The 20128-nt window shown below is 40.5% G+C and overlaps 1 pseudogene; it reads left to right on the top strand.

Annotated features, from left to right (window-relative positions):
* The window catches only part of LOC142371888 (uncharacterized), a 127361-nt pseudogene that overhangs the window by 91417 nt on the left and 15816 nt on the right, over positions 1 to 20128 (top strand).

The following is a 20128-nucleotide window of genomic DNA, read 5'->3' as shown; positions in this document are numbered from 1 at the left end:
AAATTAGGATTTTCTTTAAATAGGATAAAACGCATTTGTAAGGCACCAACAAATACAAGAGAGCAATGCCAAGGTGTGTGGTGGAGGTGGTGGGAAACACACAGTTGTTGGTCAGCAGTTGTATAGACAGGACTATGGAGTGCGATATTGAAACCTGCCATGGATACTTGTGGAGGTCTACAGGTGCAAATGGGATTCCGAGGCCTACTTTTGCAACTTTTGACTCTTGCAATGATGCAACAGGAATTAACCGTGGGACAGATGGTGCAGTTATGTAGTTGTTTTAGTTTGTTATTACAGCTTTTATTTCCGCTTAACAACTTGTTAACAAACTCTCTCTGTCCATCATGTTGACTCCAGCTGAACTAGACATCCACACAGTAGAGCAAAGTCAGTTTGGATTTCAATGGTACAAATGTGTTACTGTGAAAGGGATGTGTTGTATTTATCATAGAAGATGCATTTTTACGAGATGGAATGCAGCACAATAATCATTTTATGCCATTTATCTTGTTTTCATTGCTGTTGCAAAGTATTAGTTGTGGATAAATTCAAAATGCAATTGATCACAGATCCTTTTGCATAAACAAACTGCCCACAAAGTGCAAACATGATCAAAAGCTATACCTTTATCATACTAGCCATTTGCTTTAGCCTGTATGGAGTTTAGCTAGAGTTAACACTGGGTTTGTTTTAAGCACAATAACTATCAAAAATCAAATCAAATCAAATTTATTTGTATAGCACATTCCATGTACAAAACAATTCAAAGTACTTTACATGAGATAAAAGCATTGCAGCAGGGAGTGGAAGAAGCATTACATAGCAATACATAAAAGAATTATGAGATGACGATTCCCAAGCACTAATACCAACCTGCACCAAAGTCACTGTAATTAATCGTCACACTGTTGTCTCATCGTTTTGAGGCTGGACAGCCCCAGGATGTTTTCTTTTCAAGTGTTCATGCATAACAGTTGGAATGTGGTGGTAAGCCATTTCCATTTTAGTGTCTCAGCCAAGGCTCCAAGCAGCTGAGCTGATCCTATACAGTGATATAGAAACTCTGCAGAGCATTGATTGGTCAGAGATAATCATCACCTGTGAGCATAAACAACACGGCACAGCAGAGAACACACACGACACACTATTTTATTAGATTTCTGTTTTTGTTTTAGAAAACGTCCACTCTTGGAAGAATTGTTGAGGATGGATGTTAACAGTGAAGGTCAAAAAATCAACATGCTATGCAAATCGGTGGCATTTCGGGGGGGGGGGGGGGCTTGATCCTATCCCAGATGCCATTGGACGAGAGGTAGGGTACAATCTGGATGGGTAATCACAGGGCCTTTGATCAAATCATTTAAACAGAGTAAAAAGTGAAATACATATTTTCCTCTGAAGTGCATTGAATACATTTGAAGTACTACAGAACCTTAGAAAGTATACGCAGTTGAATACGACTGAATTCTGTAAGTAATGTAAATTATTCAAGGCATGGACTAAGTGTGCTTAACCAGTTAATTGTAATAGTGAAAGATTATCAATATAAAACGGAGAGGGTAAGAGTTCCTGAGAAAAATCCTCACCCATCTTATCGCAGATAACGGGGTTTTCATGCCAAGCTCGAGTTCTTTTTCCCCTGGCCCTGGAACAGTCCGTGAAACGTTTGCCAGCCTCTTGACGAGACGGAATGAGCCAAGCCAAGCCAAGGATCAGGCTCTTGGGGATTATTTATAGAGTTGAGTGGGTTTCACGGACGCAGGCGTGGAATGTGTCAGAAAGAAAATGCATCATTGATCAAAGCAGGCTCAGAGATGTAGTCTTATTTTTGCCAAATCCAGAGACGGGGGCTTGGGAGAAAACAATAGCTTTTACCAAAAGCTCCATATACGCTGTGTTAGAGTCAGCTTGCCTGGTCTCCTACCCACACAAAGTACTCTGCGCCTCCACAGGTGACTGGACTTCACTGAACACTTGCCAATTTTATCCTCCATCTCCTCTTTTTCTACTCCAGCATCTAAATAGCTTCACAGCTCTGGATGTTTAAAATACATACACGGTGGGTGTTTGAACAGTGATCGTGCTGCACAATCGAGGCAGGTGTGTACCTACACAATAATATGTGTGTTTCACAATAAGGCTGAGTGTGCGTCTGTGTGTAGGTGTACGCGAGGAGGTGTCGAAGGGAAAACAGAACCTTGTAGGCATCGGTTAAGGATCTCACCTCAGAGGAGATGAAGACAAACACGGAATTGCTATCAAGGACAGGCTGTGGGGTTGTGTGCTTTTATTTGTTGCTGTTGCAGTCTGTGAACCTTTCAGAGGACAACGTAGGATGCTTTTATGCCTTCATCTTCACCTCTCCTTTGTCCTGCTCAGGGAGTAGATAAGAGGGAAAAGCAAGGTGAAGAAAAGGAGGGTATAGTAATGTTGCAGATGTGTCCTTTGCTGCAGCAGCAAGGCTCTCTGGTGGCAGGAGGGGGCACTTCTCTCTCCTCTCCCCGCCACTCGCTGCAATGCAGATGGCCGTCAAGGTTATGCCTATGTGCCCACACTGACAGGCCGAAGCATTGAGCCTGGCAAGGCAGGCAATACGAGAGACAATAATTAAGCTTTGAGTGACTCGTGGCCTTATTTCCATGTAATGGTCTTTACAACTCCCACTGCAGACTTTAATGTTGAAAACCACAAAGTCAGAAATCTGAGTGTAATTATGGACTCAGACCGGAATTCCAACAGCTATATCAAGCCAGTTACAAAGTCGGCCTATTGTTAATTGTTAGAATACATTAAGGATCAAAGGCCTAATGTCTCAGAGTTATTTAGATAAACTGGTCCATGCTTTTATCTTTAGTGAACTTGATTACAATAGTTACAATAGTGTGAGTAAGTCAAGCTACAGTTATAAATTTACAAGATGATTTAATTAGACTACTGTCCTTGTCCCAGTCTACAAGCATGGGAGGAAAATGGATTCATTGACCCAGGTATATCAGACTTCATTATAGCAGGTTGTGATATGCCATCTTTCAGCTTGTTAGTATTTAGTTTTTTCCAGTTAATCTAATATGTCACAAACTAAAAAAATGGCTAAAAAAAAGACTTTAGTTTGCTGAACCTCTGTACTATTCTGAGTAGTGACCTGAATAGCTTTACAGCTCTGTACATTTCGAACATGCTGTGCTCTTTGTTTTATTTATAAGTGAGAAGCATTCTATGTCTTGTGATTATTCTCCGTTATTACCAGCTTATTGTGCTTCTGTGTGCTGATATCTTTTGTTATTTTGCTATCGAAGCCTGGGATGGGAACTGTGGAGCATATGCAGAGCTCTTGGGCCCGTATGAGTCCAGTTAATTTTATGAAAGCAGGAGTAACCTCATTATTTGGGTATCTTAGTCTGAGTTTGAGAAATTCTTGTTAATACATTTCAGTCAGACTCACGTTTTTCACATTTATTAGAAAAGTCGTGTTTCAGTCAGACTAAGGCATATATTTCTTTTCAATAGCACTTTCTCCATTACGCAGTACAATACAGTTTGGTACTGTAGGGCTCTATGCTTTTGGTTTTCCACTGTAGGTAGAAAGCACCATGTCATTAATTTTTTTCATTACCTCAGCCACGGTTCCAAGCAGCCGAGCCGATACTATACAGTAACGTAGAAACACTGCAGAGCGTTGATAGTGTGAGAAAATCCTCACCTGTGGGTGAAAACAACTCTCTACAGCAGCGCACACTGACACACTTCCTTGTTTGAAAGTCCAGCAGACAATATATGAGCATGTTTATTACCCAGAGTATGGGTTTTTGATTTGATTTTTTTTCGGAGACTGCTTTGGATCACAGCGAGCCAGAACAGATCTCTGAGGTGCTCAGTCGTTATGCTACCCCCAGAATCCAGCTCACTGATATTCAAAGTCCTCTGAACTAAAAGCCTGTCACTAATGCATTCAGTGAAATAACTACTTAACACTTTTCTGTACACCTCATTTGAAAGTTGCTTTGGATAAAATGCCTCTGCTAAATCATTGTAATGATATAAACGCACACAACAAAGTTGTTTGTCTCCTCTGTGCTGCTGCAGCTTCACATAAGTCACAATGTTAAAGAGCTGATCGAAAACGAGGCATGAAACGGTTGTGCAGAGACATAACGCATCGTAAAGTGCCACACCACAAAGCTAATGGAAAGACATCATAATATAATGTAAACAAATTGTTGCTCTAAATGTTCATGCACCATTTATGTAGAACAAACTCACAGAGATCTTGCTTGAAGGACTTTGATGCTCACACTTGGAAATCCAATATTAAATCTTTCTACTCTACCAGATGCCTTTAACATGTTTTCGTTCTTTTATAATCCAAAATTACATTTGTACTTTGTTACTTTGTACTTGTTGCAGGGTAGCATGTAATCTTTTGACTTCCTGTCATTTAAAGCAGGCCTGGTATCTGAGGTGCATGGTAAATGCCATGGGCTTGCGTATCACAGGACTGGCAGGATGACATTTGTTGTTAATCAGTCCAGTGCTCATCCTCAGTTTCCTCTATCTGGGTGTGATAAACATGTCAGTCTCAGCCAAACTGCAGCACTGAATACCACAGGCTTTAAATGGTCAGTTCTTTAGAAAGGGTCTGTGGAAGTTGGTCATAGAAAAGCCATGTTTGGTTGCTTTGCACTTTTAAGCCACAATATTCTCACTTCCTGTTAAAAGTGAGCCGTTGTCTTACACAGACAGTCTGAGAAGGAACACAGTAGGATGACCAAATTTCCACATCCTGTGTTTGTCTTTGTGTCACCCAAAGAATTCCTCTGGCTTCCCTTTTTTTGTTGGCCTGAGGCTCAGGCAGACGATTCATTGTGAGCAGGTTCAAAACAGCTGCCTCTGTCTGATATTATTAAGGGAGTGAAGGATCATTTCCCACAGGGTGGAAACATTTGGCACAAAAACAGAATCACCTTGATTGTTTCCTGTTATCAAACCAATCTCTTTATTGTTTCTGTACAAAATTACTGGTTCTGGTGCCTATGGCTGAAAACCCTTTTAGGAAATCGGAAAATTGTGGTAATGAATGCTATGAAAGGAATGCTTTGAGGTTGAATAATTCTGTTTAATTAAAACAATGTTGACCTCAGGGAGTATGCGGTATTAGTTATAAGCTATCTGATAGACATCAGAGAGTACAGGGGTAATGGCTGTGAGGGACTTGGCATGCTGCTCTCATTTCATGAGCATAAAACCTTACAGATTTCATTTACTGTTATGGGTGTAGGAAAACTGGAAAGTGACACAGCTGTCTCATTTTTAATGCTCAAACTAACATACCTCTGACTCCACCACTGAATCATACCTCTGAATTAGTGATTGGTGATTCAAAGATAAGTGCATCCTTCTCCTAATTTAAATTAGTCTGCTTGCCCAGATAAAGAATGATAATAAAATAAAATGTTCAGTAGTCTTGGGCTGCACGGTGATGTGGTGGTTAGCACCATCACCTCACAGCAAGAAGGTTCCAGGTTCAACACCCGGCTGGGGCCTTTCTGTGTGGAGTTTGCATGTTCTCCCCGTGTATGCGTGGGTTCTCTCCGGGTACTCCGGCTTCCTCCCACTGTCCAAAAAATAATGCATGTTAGGTTGATTGGCATCTCTAAATTGTCCTTAGGAGTGAGTGTGAGCATGCATGGTTGTTTGTCTCGTTTGTCTCTATGTGGCCCTGCGATGGACTGACGGCCTGTCCAGGGTGTACCCTGCCTCTCGCCCATTGAGTGCTGGGATAGGCTCCAGCCCGCCCGCGACCCGATCAACGGATTCAGCAGTATAGATAATGGATGGATGGATGGTTCAGTAGTCTTTTTCATGCTGAGGAAGTGTTGAATCCTAAAAACATAACAATAAATTATTTAACCCAGAAGCAAAGTGCTCACCAGTGCACTGGTTTCTTTTTAGTGGGAGGTGATGTGAGGAGATCTAAGAGTTAGTTCCTCCAAAACTTTTTTTTTTCTGTCACCATCACATCAACTTACAAAGGTCAGTAGTGCAGCTTTCATAAAACTTTGGATACAAAGTGCCTGACAGTGCAAAGGGGACATACAGAGCACATTCTGCTCTGGGAGATTGGACACATTAATGGAAACACACTTTTGATTTGATCAGCAGAAAAGATGCTTGATAAAAATCGTGAAAATTAAATAACAAAAGCAGATTAAATTGTGACACGTACTTTGACATCCGGAAGGGTAGATGTGAGGGAACACTACAATATAAAGGGATTATTCTGTCAATATTTTACACACCCTTTATGGAATTACCAACATAATCTCACACAATCACTCACATACGGAGAGAGTGGGAACTGAGACTGCCTTTGGATGCCTTGCATGGGGAAGAACACAACTGCAGACTGATAAGACAGGAAGTTCGCCCTGCGGAGATGGTGAACAGAATGTGGCCTGACCTTGCAAAAGACACTCTTTGTTGCTGTCTCCCTCCATTTCTCATGCTTAGCAACAAATATACTCACACATACACATGAACACATTTATGTGTACCTGAACGGCACTATGAAATAGATTCTGCTGGAAATAATTGGGCCCATTGGAGACGCAAAGCGATGGAAAGCATGAGGAAAGCAGCTAGGGAAAAAACAGCGTAGTGTGTGACAGAGAAGCCACAGGACAGCCTGACACTGGTGGGCACGTCAATGTACATTCAGTGATATGATTTGTAAACAAACCCTTAGGCGCGTTTCACTGAATGTATGGAGCGGTTTCCATGAGTAATGGTGAGCAAAAATGGACGTATCGTCTAAGCAAGAACATTTTTTTTTTTTTTTGTATTTGGCTCCACAGCTCGATAGCATTGACCTCCCCTGTCTCAGTGGGCCAGCAATTAGTCAGACTGTTTGGGGCGCTTTAGCTTGTTCTGTGCTCTCTGGGGGATTTCCATATATTATCTGAGCACGAAAAGAGGGTTAATAGCAGAATCAGGGCTTTACATTCAAGGCACAACAAGAGTCATCCACAATGGACCACCTGGAATATAAATCCATTTGTGCAGTGGGACAAACACAACCGTGCCTGCACATTCCATCTTGAAATCTTTTTGCCTATTCACACGTTATGTTGTTCAACAAAAATCACTCTAAGATGTGCTGAGACCACTGCTGTGAGGTTTTAAGCAGTCGCCCACGTGAGAGATTACTGTGACAAATGGTGACAAGCCCGACTTCTCTCTTTTTCTCATTCCCTCATCTGTTTTTTTTTTTTTTTAATTCTATCTATTCCTTCCCATTTCGGTTATTCAACTCCAAGATCCTTTATTGGCAGATTCATGACAGATAACTATACCATGTTGCTGATGCAAAATATTACTTGGATTATACTTATCTCTTTTCATCCAATTGGGATTTAGTTTTTCAGTTTGATTTCATTTGCTTTATTCGTATTGCGGTTATACAGCATTGCCAAAACATTGAAACAAGTTAAGTTAACAATAATCTTTCTTATCTCACTTTATCTTTCTTATGCTGTTTTTCTTCTTTTAGTGTTTTCTACATGGATGCCTATTCCTACTCAACTCGTCTGTTAGAGGCAGAATGACGTCTGTCTCAAGCTCTATGTGCTACGATTCAAATGTCAGTTTCAATAACTATCTTGGATGTAGGAAGGAGGAGGTACTGTGGCACTTTTGGTGATGGGCATTTAAGGAAGGGATGCTCAGATGGTGACCTCTCACCCACCTTATCCAAGTTAGATGGCCTCAGTGAGCAATTAAATCCTTCAGGCAAAAGCCGGAGCTAGTAGGTTTCTCTATTTAGTGAACACTCTTCCATAGAAAAAATGCACATAATTACATTCTCACTCTGTTAATTTAGTTTTACAGAGAGTCATTCCATTAGGTGTTATATCTTTGTATCTTGTTTCAAACAATAAAAAAATTTACTTACAATTTTATGACAATTCAAGGGTGGAAAGAGTACCACATGAAGCCAGTGAAGAAGATAACTGCTTAGAGCTAGATACATTTTACTTTGATTGTCACATTGTCATAGTTTTTGATCATTTCACTGTTGAAACGCAACAAGCATGTGTTATGTGGTGCCCGTGTTAGAAATTTCAGTTTTTGGCATATTAATGTGTGCATTTTCAGTGACTACATGTCTGTCATTGTGCATGTATCCGTGTAGACACTGATCCTCAGGCATGCATATGGACAAGCAGATCACACATACTGTGACTCCTATCTTGGAAAGCTTGTCGTCAAGAGGGCACCGCTCTGCTCTGTCTTCACTCCCCATTACACATGCCTCCCTGTTGCCTTATTCGCTGATTCTTATTGCACACACAAATGACACAGTAGCTCTGTGGGCGAGAGGAGCTGAGCCGTGGCTGACTGCTTTCAGCAGACCCGTTTTAGAGCTGAGATATGATAGGAGCGAGTGGCAGGAAGCCAACATAGCCATGACGAGGAGATGGGATAGTTGGAGATTTGCTGGAATAGGGAGGAAGTGGGCCATGTTTGTGAAAGAGGCGGTGTGTCCAAAGTCCCACTGGGAAGTATTCTGGGGAGAGATTCATGGATTCATCATCCATGCGTTTAAAAACAGGTTGACCATCTGAGCACTTTGATTATTCTCAAATTTTACAGTACAGTGGCTACATCACACCTTTTTTGGACCTCAGCTGTTACAGTATTTTTCAGTTTGTGTCACAGAAGTACGGTTGTTCATGCACCACACAAGTGGTCGGCGCTAGAGAGATTAATTTATCTGATGGTGCTGAATTCCAGGACTCATAGCAGAATGAGGTTGTAAAGGAGAGCAAGGCAGATGTGTCTAAGTTTTATCGATGATTTAAGCATGTTTTTTCTAGAAGTCTATAAAGATATTGTACCCATCTTGGACTACAAAAAAGGTAAGAGTTGTTTTGTTTTGGCATACTTAATTCAGTAGGGGATCCAGGCTATCTCTGAGATGTTGTTGTTGCTCCCTTAGAGCTTAAAGCTTGTTGCATTAATTGCTTCCCTGGAGTTAAGACCCACATGTCAGCTTATTGTGGCCAGTGTCAGGGTGCAACAACAGTGATGGGAGAAAGAGACAAAATTGTTACCCTTCTGAGGATTTGGGAGAACATATCTTCCAACCAGCCAATCCCCAGCATCTTCACCTCTGTATCAGGAGGTGCTTGACCCAGGCCGGAGCTGCCAGTGGAAATGGAATGGGAAGGTGTTGCAGATGACCAAAATACGCCCCACATTACTGCAGCAACAGGCAGCCAAGTCCGAAGCACTTTAGCATACAAGCATTAACACAAATACTGACAACCAAGAAAGGCCCGGGGGGCTGTGAAACAGGCAAAAAACTGTGAGAGAAAAAGAAATGGGAAACAAGACTGCATGTTGGAGAAAACAATGGTAGATAGTAGAGAAAGATTTAGAAATTATGATAGTTACAAAAAACAAGTATCTATATTAAATTAGGATTCTTGATGTTTTTGGCCCTAACTTTTGTCATTTAAGCATTTTCATGCAACCCATATAATTATCTTCATACTGTTAACCACATATCCTTTCCCTATATGACTCCTTTGATTTGATTTTGCAAATACAGAAATTGATTAACAAAATTTGGTTGAATGGTGTATAAATTGATCCCTATCATAACCACAGTAAGCCTGTTTGGCTTTGATTGAAAGGAGAAGAGAAACAGCATGCTAATTGCATGTAAATTGTAAGCATGTAGCATGTTCAAGCTAATTGTAACAGCATGTTAATGAGAACTAGATTACCCTCACACCCTTTGACCCTCTGCAGCTACAATACTTACCTTAAGGGCAAGGTTTGGGTTGTTAACTGAAATGTTCTATTGCATGAGGTGAAAGGAGGGGGCTGGTGTGATTAAAGAGCATGATATTTGGGTTGAAATGTAAGCTCTTGATTATGGCCTCCAGAGTTATCTCATTTCTGCTACGATGACTGAGGGGGTGGCGGGGTTTTTATCTTTTGGCGGAAATGAGAGCTTGACAAAGAGAGAAGATAAGGCTAGTATCAGTGCTGTGGTCAGTTTACATCCAATGAGAAGTAGTTGATGGCTAGGTTACCTCTGAAAAATGTTGAATTGTACTCTCACTCAGCTGAACCAACAGCATGGCCCTTACCTCTTAATCTTGGCAAGACAACATGCATTGCCATATGCCTGTGGGTCTTGGCATTGGCTCTAGCAACAAATTCATGCCAATATATATCTCAAGGGTGAGACAATAAATTGTTAAATAGCTCTATTTTAACACATAAAAAAGCAACCCTTTTGACCTGGGTGGTCCGGGAATCACTTGGACTCAACATACCGTCTGGTGGAGGATCACTGACCAGATAATCAATATCCAAGAGATATTTTCATCCACATGAAATAGTTGTCAACATGTTCAATTTTTTCCCTGCTCTGAACAATTACAGATAATTCAATTATATTGATTACTAAAATGCAGGAAAGAGAGATAGAGGTTATAAAACAAGGGTAAAACCAGAGAGTGATGATCATGTAATTTCCTCAGCCCTGCATCAAATGGGGCTCATTAATCGTGATGAGTTGCCAGGCGTCATCTGCCTCTGGCTGTCAAGTGGGAGATGGATTGTCCTGAGGTGTTTCATTGTGCTTACAGTGTGGTTAGAGTTGGACATTGCTCATGGGGGATCCATCGGACCTGTACAGACAGTGTCTTGGTCAGAGGAGAAGGAAAGACCTGTGGTCCTCTGCCCTTTCTTGTTTTGTTTGTTTAAAAAAAGACAATAAAGCCAAGAATAAAAGTTAGAGACACATGATAAAAGATCATATAATCAGATTAAGTGTCTTTGAATTTATTTAATTTGATATTGATGTAATGATATATCACCATGAGCAATGATTTTTTTTTCTGGGATTTAACAAAAAAAAATTCAGCAATGATATTAATTTGTTACTTAGTTTAGATTTGATTTTAATATAGTTATCTGTGGAATGCATTATTTAACAAGCCCAGTTTCCAAGTTCTAAACCAGGCCATCTGAATTCAAGCTTTTTAGCAATCAACACGCCCGTGTGGAAATAGGGCAGCACAGTCTGCTTACAGTCAGCCGGACCAGTGAACATAAAAGCTGCTGAAGTTCAGCCCTGCCAGTGCAGGTTGTGTAATGCACCTCTTTTACTGTTTTTACAAGTTGAGCTTTTACTTTGGTTATTGTTGAGAGATGCAGCAAACATTTCTGTCTTTGAAACTGGCTGGCAACAAATGTATTTATGAGAGCTTGCCCACAGGATGAATATTTAATCAGCAAATCACATTTGCAGTAAAAAGGTAACATGAAACCAATTTTAAAGCCCTTAACTTTGTTTGTGAAATGGTATCACAGGGACGTGAGCCAAGCTAGAAATAAAATCCTCAGTCATTTGCCGGTCATTACAGCAATAAGACCCTGTGTACTGTACAGTATTTTACAGTTTGTCTTAAAGTAAGACCCCAGAAGTTACTGTTGCTTCAAAAAAATGTTATGCAATATAACTGAACTGTATTTGTGTTTTAAAACATATCCATGACCTACTAGTAGTTTTAGAGATACTTAATTTCTCTTTTTCTAATTATTTTTGCTCAGATTTTACAACATTAATTCTAGAAAAGTTTGGATGCTATGTAACATCATTGTCTATCTCTTACTTTTAGCAATATAACAATAAATAAATGACTTTTCATTTAGGATTCAATTGGCATACCTTCCACGATGTAAAGCTGCTCTCCAGTTGAAGAGCAAAGTTTTCTCCTTTTTTTTGGTCCTAATTTCACTTTTGTATTCATCACTGTTTCTTTTTTTGATTTAGATAGCAATCTGTAACCAATGAAACTTTCTCTACTCCAACCTTCCCCCGACCCATTCTTTTTTTCAGGATGGTTCCAAACAGAGGCAGGTGAGGAAGAAAACCGTGTCCTTCAGCTCGATGCCAAGGGACCGTAAGATCAACAGCACTGCTGCTTGCATGGCCTTTATGATGGAGGGTTGTGAGATGAAGAAAGTGCGCTCCAACTCGCGTATGTACAACCGCTACTTCCTGCTGGATCCAGACATGCACTGGCTACGTTGGGAGCCATCCAAGAAAGATTCAGAGAAGGCCAAACTGGAAATCAAGAGCATTAAGGAGGTCCGTTTGGGAAAGAAGACTCCTGTTCTGCGCAGCAATGGTCTCTCAGATCAGTTCCCTGATGAATGCGCCTTTTCTATTATCTATGGGGATAATTATGAGTCCTTGGATTTGGTAGCTAGTACAGCAGATGTTGTCAGCACATGGGTCATGGGCCTAAGATATCTGGTGTCTTATGGCCGCCACACTGTGGACATGGTGGAACCCAGTCAACCAAGCCTACGGACATCTTGGATTGGGTCAGTGTTTGAGCTTGCAGATATGGAAAAGGAAGGACTCATAGACCTGTTCAGAGCCACTCAGATAATCAAAGGGCTCAATCCTGGAATGAAAGAGGCTAGGATAGAGCTGAAATTTAAGGAACTACAGAAAGCAAAAGACCAATATGGAGAAGCAATTAATATGGACACATTTGTGGAGGCCTATTGTGAGCTCTGCACAAGACCAGAAATTTTCTTTCTGCTGGTTCAGTTCTCTAGTAACAAGGAGTATCTGGACAGTAAAGATCTGATGCTATTTGTGGAGGTTGAACAGGGTGTGGAGGGTGTTACAGAAGAAATGTGCAGGAATATTGTTCAGAAATATGAACCATCTGCTGAGGGTAGAGAAAGGGGCTACCTCTCCATTGATGGTTTTACACACTACCTCCTGTCCTCTGAATGCCACATTTTCGACCCCCAGCACAAACGTGTGTGCCAAGATATGACCCAGCCTCTCTCCCACTACTACATCAACTCGTCGCATAATGCCTCCCTTCTTGATGATCATTTCTGGGGTTCATCGGACATTAGCAGCTACATCCGTGGTCTAAGGATGGGGTGTCGCAGCATTGAGGTCATAGTGTGGGATGGCCCTGATAATGAACCAGTGGTGTATGTAGGTAGTTCTGTGGCTTCACAACTGGCTTTCTCTAAAGTTCTGGACATTATAAACCAGTACGCTTTTGAAAGTTCTGAGTATCCCCTGATTCTCTGCTTGGTAACTCACTGCTGTATCCCTCAGCAAAGGGTCATGGCACAACACATGAAGAAAATATTCGGGGACAAACTCTACATGGATCCCCCAAATAAAGAGGAAAACTACCTACCCTCTCCCGAGAGACTTAAAGGTAAAATCCTGCTGAAGAGTAAAAAGCTCCCGCCCAGCTGCACTGATGCTGAGGGGGATGTGACAGATGAGGAGGAGGGTCTGGAAATGTCCCGCAGAGTTGGAGCTGATGAGAAGTACCAACTGAATGGCTTGGGCTGCAAGAGACTTCGGCTGTGCAGGGAGCTATCTGACCTTGTATCTCTTTGCAAGTCAGTGCAGTTCAGGGACTTTGAGATTTCTAAGAGGGACCAAAAATACTGGGAGATGTGTTCCTTCAATGAGGTAGATGCAAACAGATTTGCCAATGAATTTCCAGAGGAATTTGTCTATTATAACAAGCGCTTCCTATCCAGAGTATATCCCACACCTATGAGGATTGATGCCAGCAACATGAACCCCCAGGATTTTTGGAAGTGCGGCTGCCAGATTGTGGCCATGAACTACCAGACTCCAGGCTTGATGATGGACCTTAACCTAGGATGGTTCAGGCAGAACGGCAACTGTGGGTACGTTTTAAGGCCAGCCATCATGAGGGAGGAGGTGTCCTACTTCAGTGCCAATGCTCGGGACTCCCTGCCAGGAGTGTCTGCCCAGCTTCTTCACATCAAGGTCATCAGTGGGCAGAATCTGCCTAAGCCTCGAGGCTCTGCTGCAAAGGGTGATGTGGTGGAGCCCTACATATACATAGAGATCCATGGCATACCAGCTGACTGTGCTGAGCAAAGAACCAAGACAGTGTCCCAGAATGGAGACAACCCTATTTTTGACGAGACTTTTGAATTTCAGATTAATCTACCAGAACTCGCAGTTTTACGCTTTGTGGTTCTGGATGATGACTACATTGGAGATGAGTTCATTGGCCAGTACACCATCCCTTTTGAGTGCCTACAGCCAGGCTATAGACATGTCCCCCTACAATCTCTTACAGGGGAGTTCCTACCCAACACCACCCTTTTTGTTCATGTAGCCATCACCAACAGGCGGGGTGGAGGAAAGGCACATAAGAGGGGTATTTCTGTCAGGAAGGGCAGGAAGACTCGGGAGTATACTACCACCAAGACCACAGGAATCAAAGTGGTGGACGAGCTCTTCCGAGCTTCCACACAGCCACTCAGGGAGGCTACAGACCTCAGAGAAAATGTGCAGGTAAGAAGCTACATGACTAAAATTGATGTTAAACACAAAACCATTAATGATGAGCTTTGAGTTGATTTGCTCTATTTAAGATCTTGCTACTGCATTTATGCATTTATACATTGAGGTAAAACATTTATGATAATGCAGAAAATGTCAATTATGCCATAGATATAGAATATAGAATGACTGTTCATTCTATATTCTAGTTTAGACTAGTATAGACTGTTCTGCATTATGCAACCGTGCTTTCAGTTGTTCGGCCTGTGTGGTTCCCCACACAGTAAATAGATAATTCAACATACGGTAAATATTACAATAAAGAATAGAATCTTATGTCTGACAGACGACTGACCATCATGGGATATGATGACTGACAATGTGCTTTTTGTGGTCATTTACTGCTAATGTTGAAAATCAGATTCTTGTATAATGCATAATGTTGTTTACGTCCAAAAGCATTGGTGTAAATGCGGTGGTGTTGTACGGAAAGCGGAATCATCATGATAATTCATCTTCATGCTCTCTGGAGCTTGAACATGCTTAGCAGCGTATATAGAATATTTTAGAACTTTCATGCTCATCTTTAATGTTTTTTAAAGTTGAGAGAAGAAATGTTATAAACTCTTGTCAACACTATGTATTATTGTATTCCTTTAGTAGCTCTAAATCTGATCTGACTTATCTGTTATGCTGTTTTAAATGGAGAGTTACTGTTAATTATGCTCTATTAGTATAATAAAAAAGGGTCTGTAAACTAAAATTGCTGTTCAATTATAAATAGTGCAATCATTGATGAGAGACAATTACTGCTCAGAGAAGAGTACTGGGTTGCTAAACACTTAGTGGACTACCTAGATACTCCTCTTGATGAGCAAGTGAAGATTTGCAACCATGGTGTTAATTTGGCTAATGACCAACAGCAGAGGCCCGTCCGCATAGTTTAATTTTTGGTGCGATGATAGATAGGTTTGATGCAAAGCTTTTCTCATTTGCTCAGTCAACAAATTGTAAAAGTCAGCAAGCATTTTGTTATGTAGTGTTTTGGTTGTTATGGAGTGGCAGGCTCTTTTCAGACAAAATCTGAATCAGTGTTGACATAGCTCCACTGACACGTTCCATCTGTTAAGGGGAAATTTGGGTTGGTAGAATTGTTCTAAGTGAAAGGATGGCAAGACATGAATAAGAAAATGCAATTCATACCAGTTTTGCTTTTTGAATATGTTCAAGTGATTTACAAGACTAGGAAATGACAAAAAAAAAATGTAATTAAGGAAATTCAACATATAATGAGACAGTGCTTGAAAATGAGGAATCAGATGAGAGATCATTTCTTTACACCCTGAGTTTTGTTTAAACCACCTCTGTTCACTGCTGCTTTTTTTTTTTACTTTGACAACATCATTCCAATTATTCCACTCTTGTCACTTAAAATTTGGTAATAGATAGACTGCTGATTATAGTCTTCATTCTCCAGGTTCAATCAGATCATTTCAATAACCTGACATTTTTATGTGTGACCACCAGGCTTGACTAAATGAAAAATGTGTCATTGACCCTTGTATAAGGACACAAAAAATAATATCATCATCTATTATCCTGCAGAAGCTACGCATAAAACATACCAGTTTATGTATCCATGCCATAAACACATAAATTAAGTCTGTCTGTCCATCCTCAGTAAACAGTAACGTCACTTTAATGGCACAGCAAACAAAAGACAGACCAAACTAATTAGCGAAGAAGTGATTAAACATCCTGTGGCATGTTGTCCAGCATTTTTCAGTTGTGGAAATAATCTTATTATGAAATCAGCCATCGTTTAAATAATTTGATACCCTGCTAAGAAAACTATTTTTGTGTTCTTAGTGAGTTTAAACTCAAAAAGGGACGAGTCTAAACCATTATACTATTTTTGAGGTACAGGGATAGGATAAGAACAAAAAAAAGGTTCTGTGATAAACTAATAAACAAACAAACAAAAGAAAATACTGTGACAATACAATCAATGAGTTAGTAATTTTGCCCAAAGAATTATTCCAGCACAAGACTAAAGATAACTATATCATAAAGTTAATCGTGTTGTTACTTTTTGGGTTCATCTAAAAATGTCACTCCAACATGTCATGTCTCCAGCCTAAATTTTGTTTTAGCATGGTCAGCATGAAAAGTGACGAATAAGGCAGGAAATGTCAGTCAGACCTGCAAATTTAACACAGACGAATAAAACACCATTACTTTTGTAAAATTGCAATCTACTAACTAATGCTAAATTTGGAATTAATCACAGTCCAGCCAGGTGTCACAGATAAGACACTAATCTGTGCCATAATTCATCTTTCATAACGAATGGCTTCAGAATCTAATCTGTGGTCCTGAATGAAAAATGTCAGAAGGTGATTGAATATGAGTCTGTGTTAACCTGATCAAACAACGCTAGCGGCTCTAACCGCTCACCGTGCCAGGTTTTCCTCAGGTTTGAAATGTAAATTTGTCTTTTTTAAAACGAAGATAAAAGTTCATGAGATAAATTAATGTTGTGAAGTTGAGAAGGATACTACAAAGAGGATAAATTAAAGTGTTTGCAGAATAACGCTCGTCTCTTTTAAATGTAAAAATAAAGGACAGCTGTGAAGGCTTTGTATAGGCCAGCTGTGTGAGTCTTTGAGCCCTGGATCAGTGGGCAGACTGAGGGGGCAGCAAAAGAGCCAATAGCCCGCAAACCAACAGACCTGGAAGCTTTATATCTCCTAACTGGAAGTTGAGAATAGATATTAACATTAGAAAGCATATTTTTGTGCTAATTTTCACTTAAACTACAGATAATAGGGTCATACAGCTTTAGCCCTGAAGCAAACGCACACATACACAAACATGCTTATGAGATTTCCAAAGTCATTATTTAAGATCATTAAACTCTTTTAAGACTTCTGTTTTTCCTTAAAAAAACAACGCTTCCATGTGGTCTGATTTGAATAATAAAAGAATGAGGGGGTGAATTTGACTATCAAAAAGAGGGAATCCACAAAAACGACAAATCAGATAAGATAGGCTGCCGTGTTCCATATGTGGAGCAAGGCAGAAGATAATTTTTTAATCATATCTTTCTGCAGGAGTTGTAGTGCCCAGTGATCCTTGCCATAGAAGATGTAGTTGGAGGAGCGCTACCTGCCTGGAGTTTCTTTATTTGCTGAAACATTTATGTGCCATCATCGACATGTTAGTACTGTGTGCCAAATACAAGAGAGATGCAAAGACAGAAGCAGAAAGAGTAACAGCGAGCTGGCCAAACAGAAACAAAAGTCGTGTTGTAACCAGATACGGATCTCTCATTTGGGGAATGTTGGAAGAGGAATAAAGTGGGGGAAGGGAGTAATTAAAAACACAAGCCTCCTGTTGGGGTTTGTAACACTTTGACTTGGAATCCGGCTTTTATTGCACAAAAGTGATCAAAAAACATTTATGCATGTGGTTCCTTGCACACATGCAAGGAATTATACGAAAGCTTGCTAATAATTTCAGCTCAGACCACACTGAGACTTAAAGGCACGCAACCACAAATGCTCATAGCTCACACACACACTCACACACACACACTCTTTAGCACAATGTGGGTTTTAATTCGGAGACTCAGCGCAGTCTCGCTTACACCATTGTATTGTAGTGTATGAGGCTGTGCATACAGATGCAGTGTTCCCTGCCCACCCACTTTAGTCTCCAGGAAGGTCAGGCTTCCCAGTAACTTCATATCCTCTAAGGTATGAGCATTTTTCTGCAGGCCCGGAGGTTTAGCCCAGGGAGACAGCAGTGAGCAGAATTCGTGGACTGATCCCTTGCTCTCTCTTGAATGTTTTTCCTCTCCTATATTGTCGTTCAGTCTCTGTCTGCTGAGTACCTGAGTTGTGTTTCTTCAATGTATCTCATTATGAGTCTGACTTCATGTTCTCATGCCTCAGCCCACACTACCCAATGGTACTCATTTTCTTGAACTGTCCATTTATCTTCGGTCACCTTACTTGCCTGCTCCCTTGGTTAGGGTTTGGTTGCTTAAATTCCCCTCCTGGCAGAGAAATCAAACACGATGAGAAGCAGTTGCATATTCCAGAGAGAACCAAGATGTGTGGCAGCTGTGGTGTGGAAAGCTTGGAGCACACTTCATAGGAAGCTGAATTTAGGTGAAAAACTCCTGTTGTACAGTACTGCCGGCATATATATGGATCAAGGTGTAAATGTTTGTCAGATTGATAGTTTGAAGGTGAACAGATATCGTTTCTAAGCAGGAGATAAATTACATGACCTTTTTGTCAGTGCAAGCATGCTGTTATTTTACGCTGAAGGTCAAAGGCAGAACATTAAATACATGCAAATAAACAAAGATTTGGTGGACAATAAGTGGACTCAGCTTGGATTTTAGGATTAAGTGTGTACCTCAAAGACTTTTTGGAAAGGAGATGCATGAGGTTCGATAAATAGCAGACCAGGCACTGATGAAAAATTTGCTCTTGAAATTAAATTTAATAACAGGACACGTTGAGACTTAATTTTCTTTATTTAACCAGCAGCAGAGAGGTTATTTTCTTAAAACTTGACAGTTCCAAAGTGTGATATTTGCAGTAGGTGCAAAGAGATATATTGACTTGGATAGAATAGCCATGGGAAAAAGAAATAAAGTAAGAAAGAGATGGACAAGAGACTGACTTTATTTTTAGCACCTCCAGGCTTTGGTCAGAAGTTTGGCTCTGGAGCCTTTGATGAAAGAGCAAACTGACATTATGGGAAGTGTATAATTTTATCGTCACCAAGACAAACACTTTCCTATCTTATCGCATTACTTGGCAGACGGGAGTATCATAATTCCCCCTAACTAAATCTCCTCACTCGAGGTCATCTTCAAAAATTATATGCAAAGTTTTTCACTCCATTTGACCAACAATCACTTTTTTTTTTGCTAAGCACAATATTTATGCAGGAATCTGTCTTTGATAAATTGGAAGTTACTTTGGTTGATTTCTCTGTAATAGAAATACAACGTAGTTGGCAGTGCAAACAAGGACCAATACGATACCACATGATTAATATGAATGTTTATTGATTTATTTGTTATGTATTATTCAACACTTGCCTTTCCATGGCACCTAGTTAGGTTAGTATTACATTTCAGAAGCCCACTGACATTAAGATCAAATGCATATACTGTTGATACTTAAAGAAGAAAAAAGAAAGCCACAGAGAACTGGAATTTATGATTAACAGGCTCCCTTTGTCAACTGCTAATAACCCCAAACCTGTTTTTTATCCATGTGTTTCCTTCTCAGAATGCCATGGTTTCCTTTAAGGAGCTCTGTGGCCTGACTCCTGCGGCCAACATGAAGCAGTGTATCCTAACTGTTTCCACCTGGCTGATGAACAGTGAGCGATCACTGACGGTAACAGTGGACCTGAGCGAGACCTACCCCACCATGGAAGCTCAGGGTCCTGTGCCTGAGCTTTTACGAAAAGTGCTCAATGCCTATGACATGGTAAACAACCAACACGCTCAGGAAAGAGTGTGTCGAATGTCTCAGAATTTGGTGCTGTCAGGCAAACAGTTAATGCTGCAAATGAACATATGTTTTTGAGAAAGATTTCAGTTTGGTACTTTTCTGGACACAGAGGAATACACACTCTTTCATTGTGTTCATGTGAGACATCCTTATAATTTATAACATCTGACTAAACCTACTTTTCTAATAT

This window comes from Odontesthes bonariensis, chromosome 21 (genome assembly GCF_027942865.1).
Source record: "Odontesthes bonariensis isolate fOdoBon6 chromosome 21, fOdoBon6.hap1, whole genome shotgun sequence".
NCBI lineage: Eukaryota > Metazoa > Chordata > Actinopteri > Atheriniformes > Atherinopsidae > Odontesthes > Odontesthes bonariensis.
The sequence above is the reverse complement of the archived record's forward strand: the minus strand, read 5'-3'. Positions and strand labels throughout refer to the sequence as shown.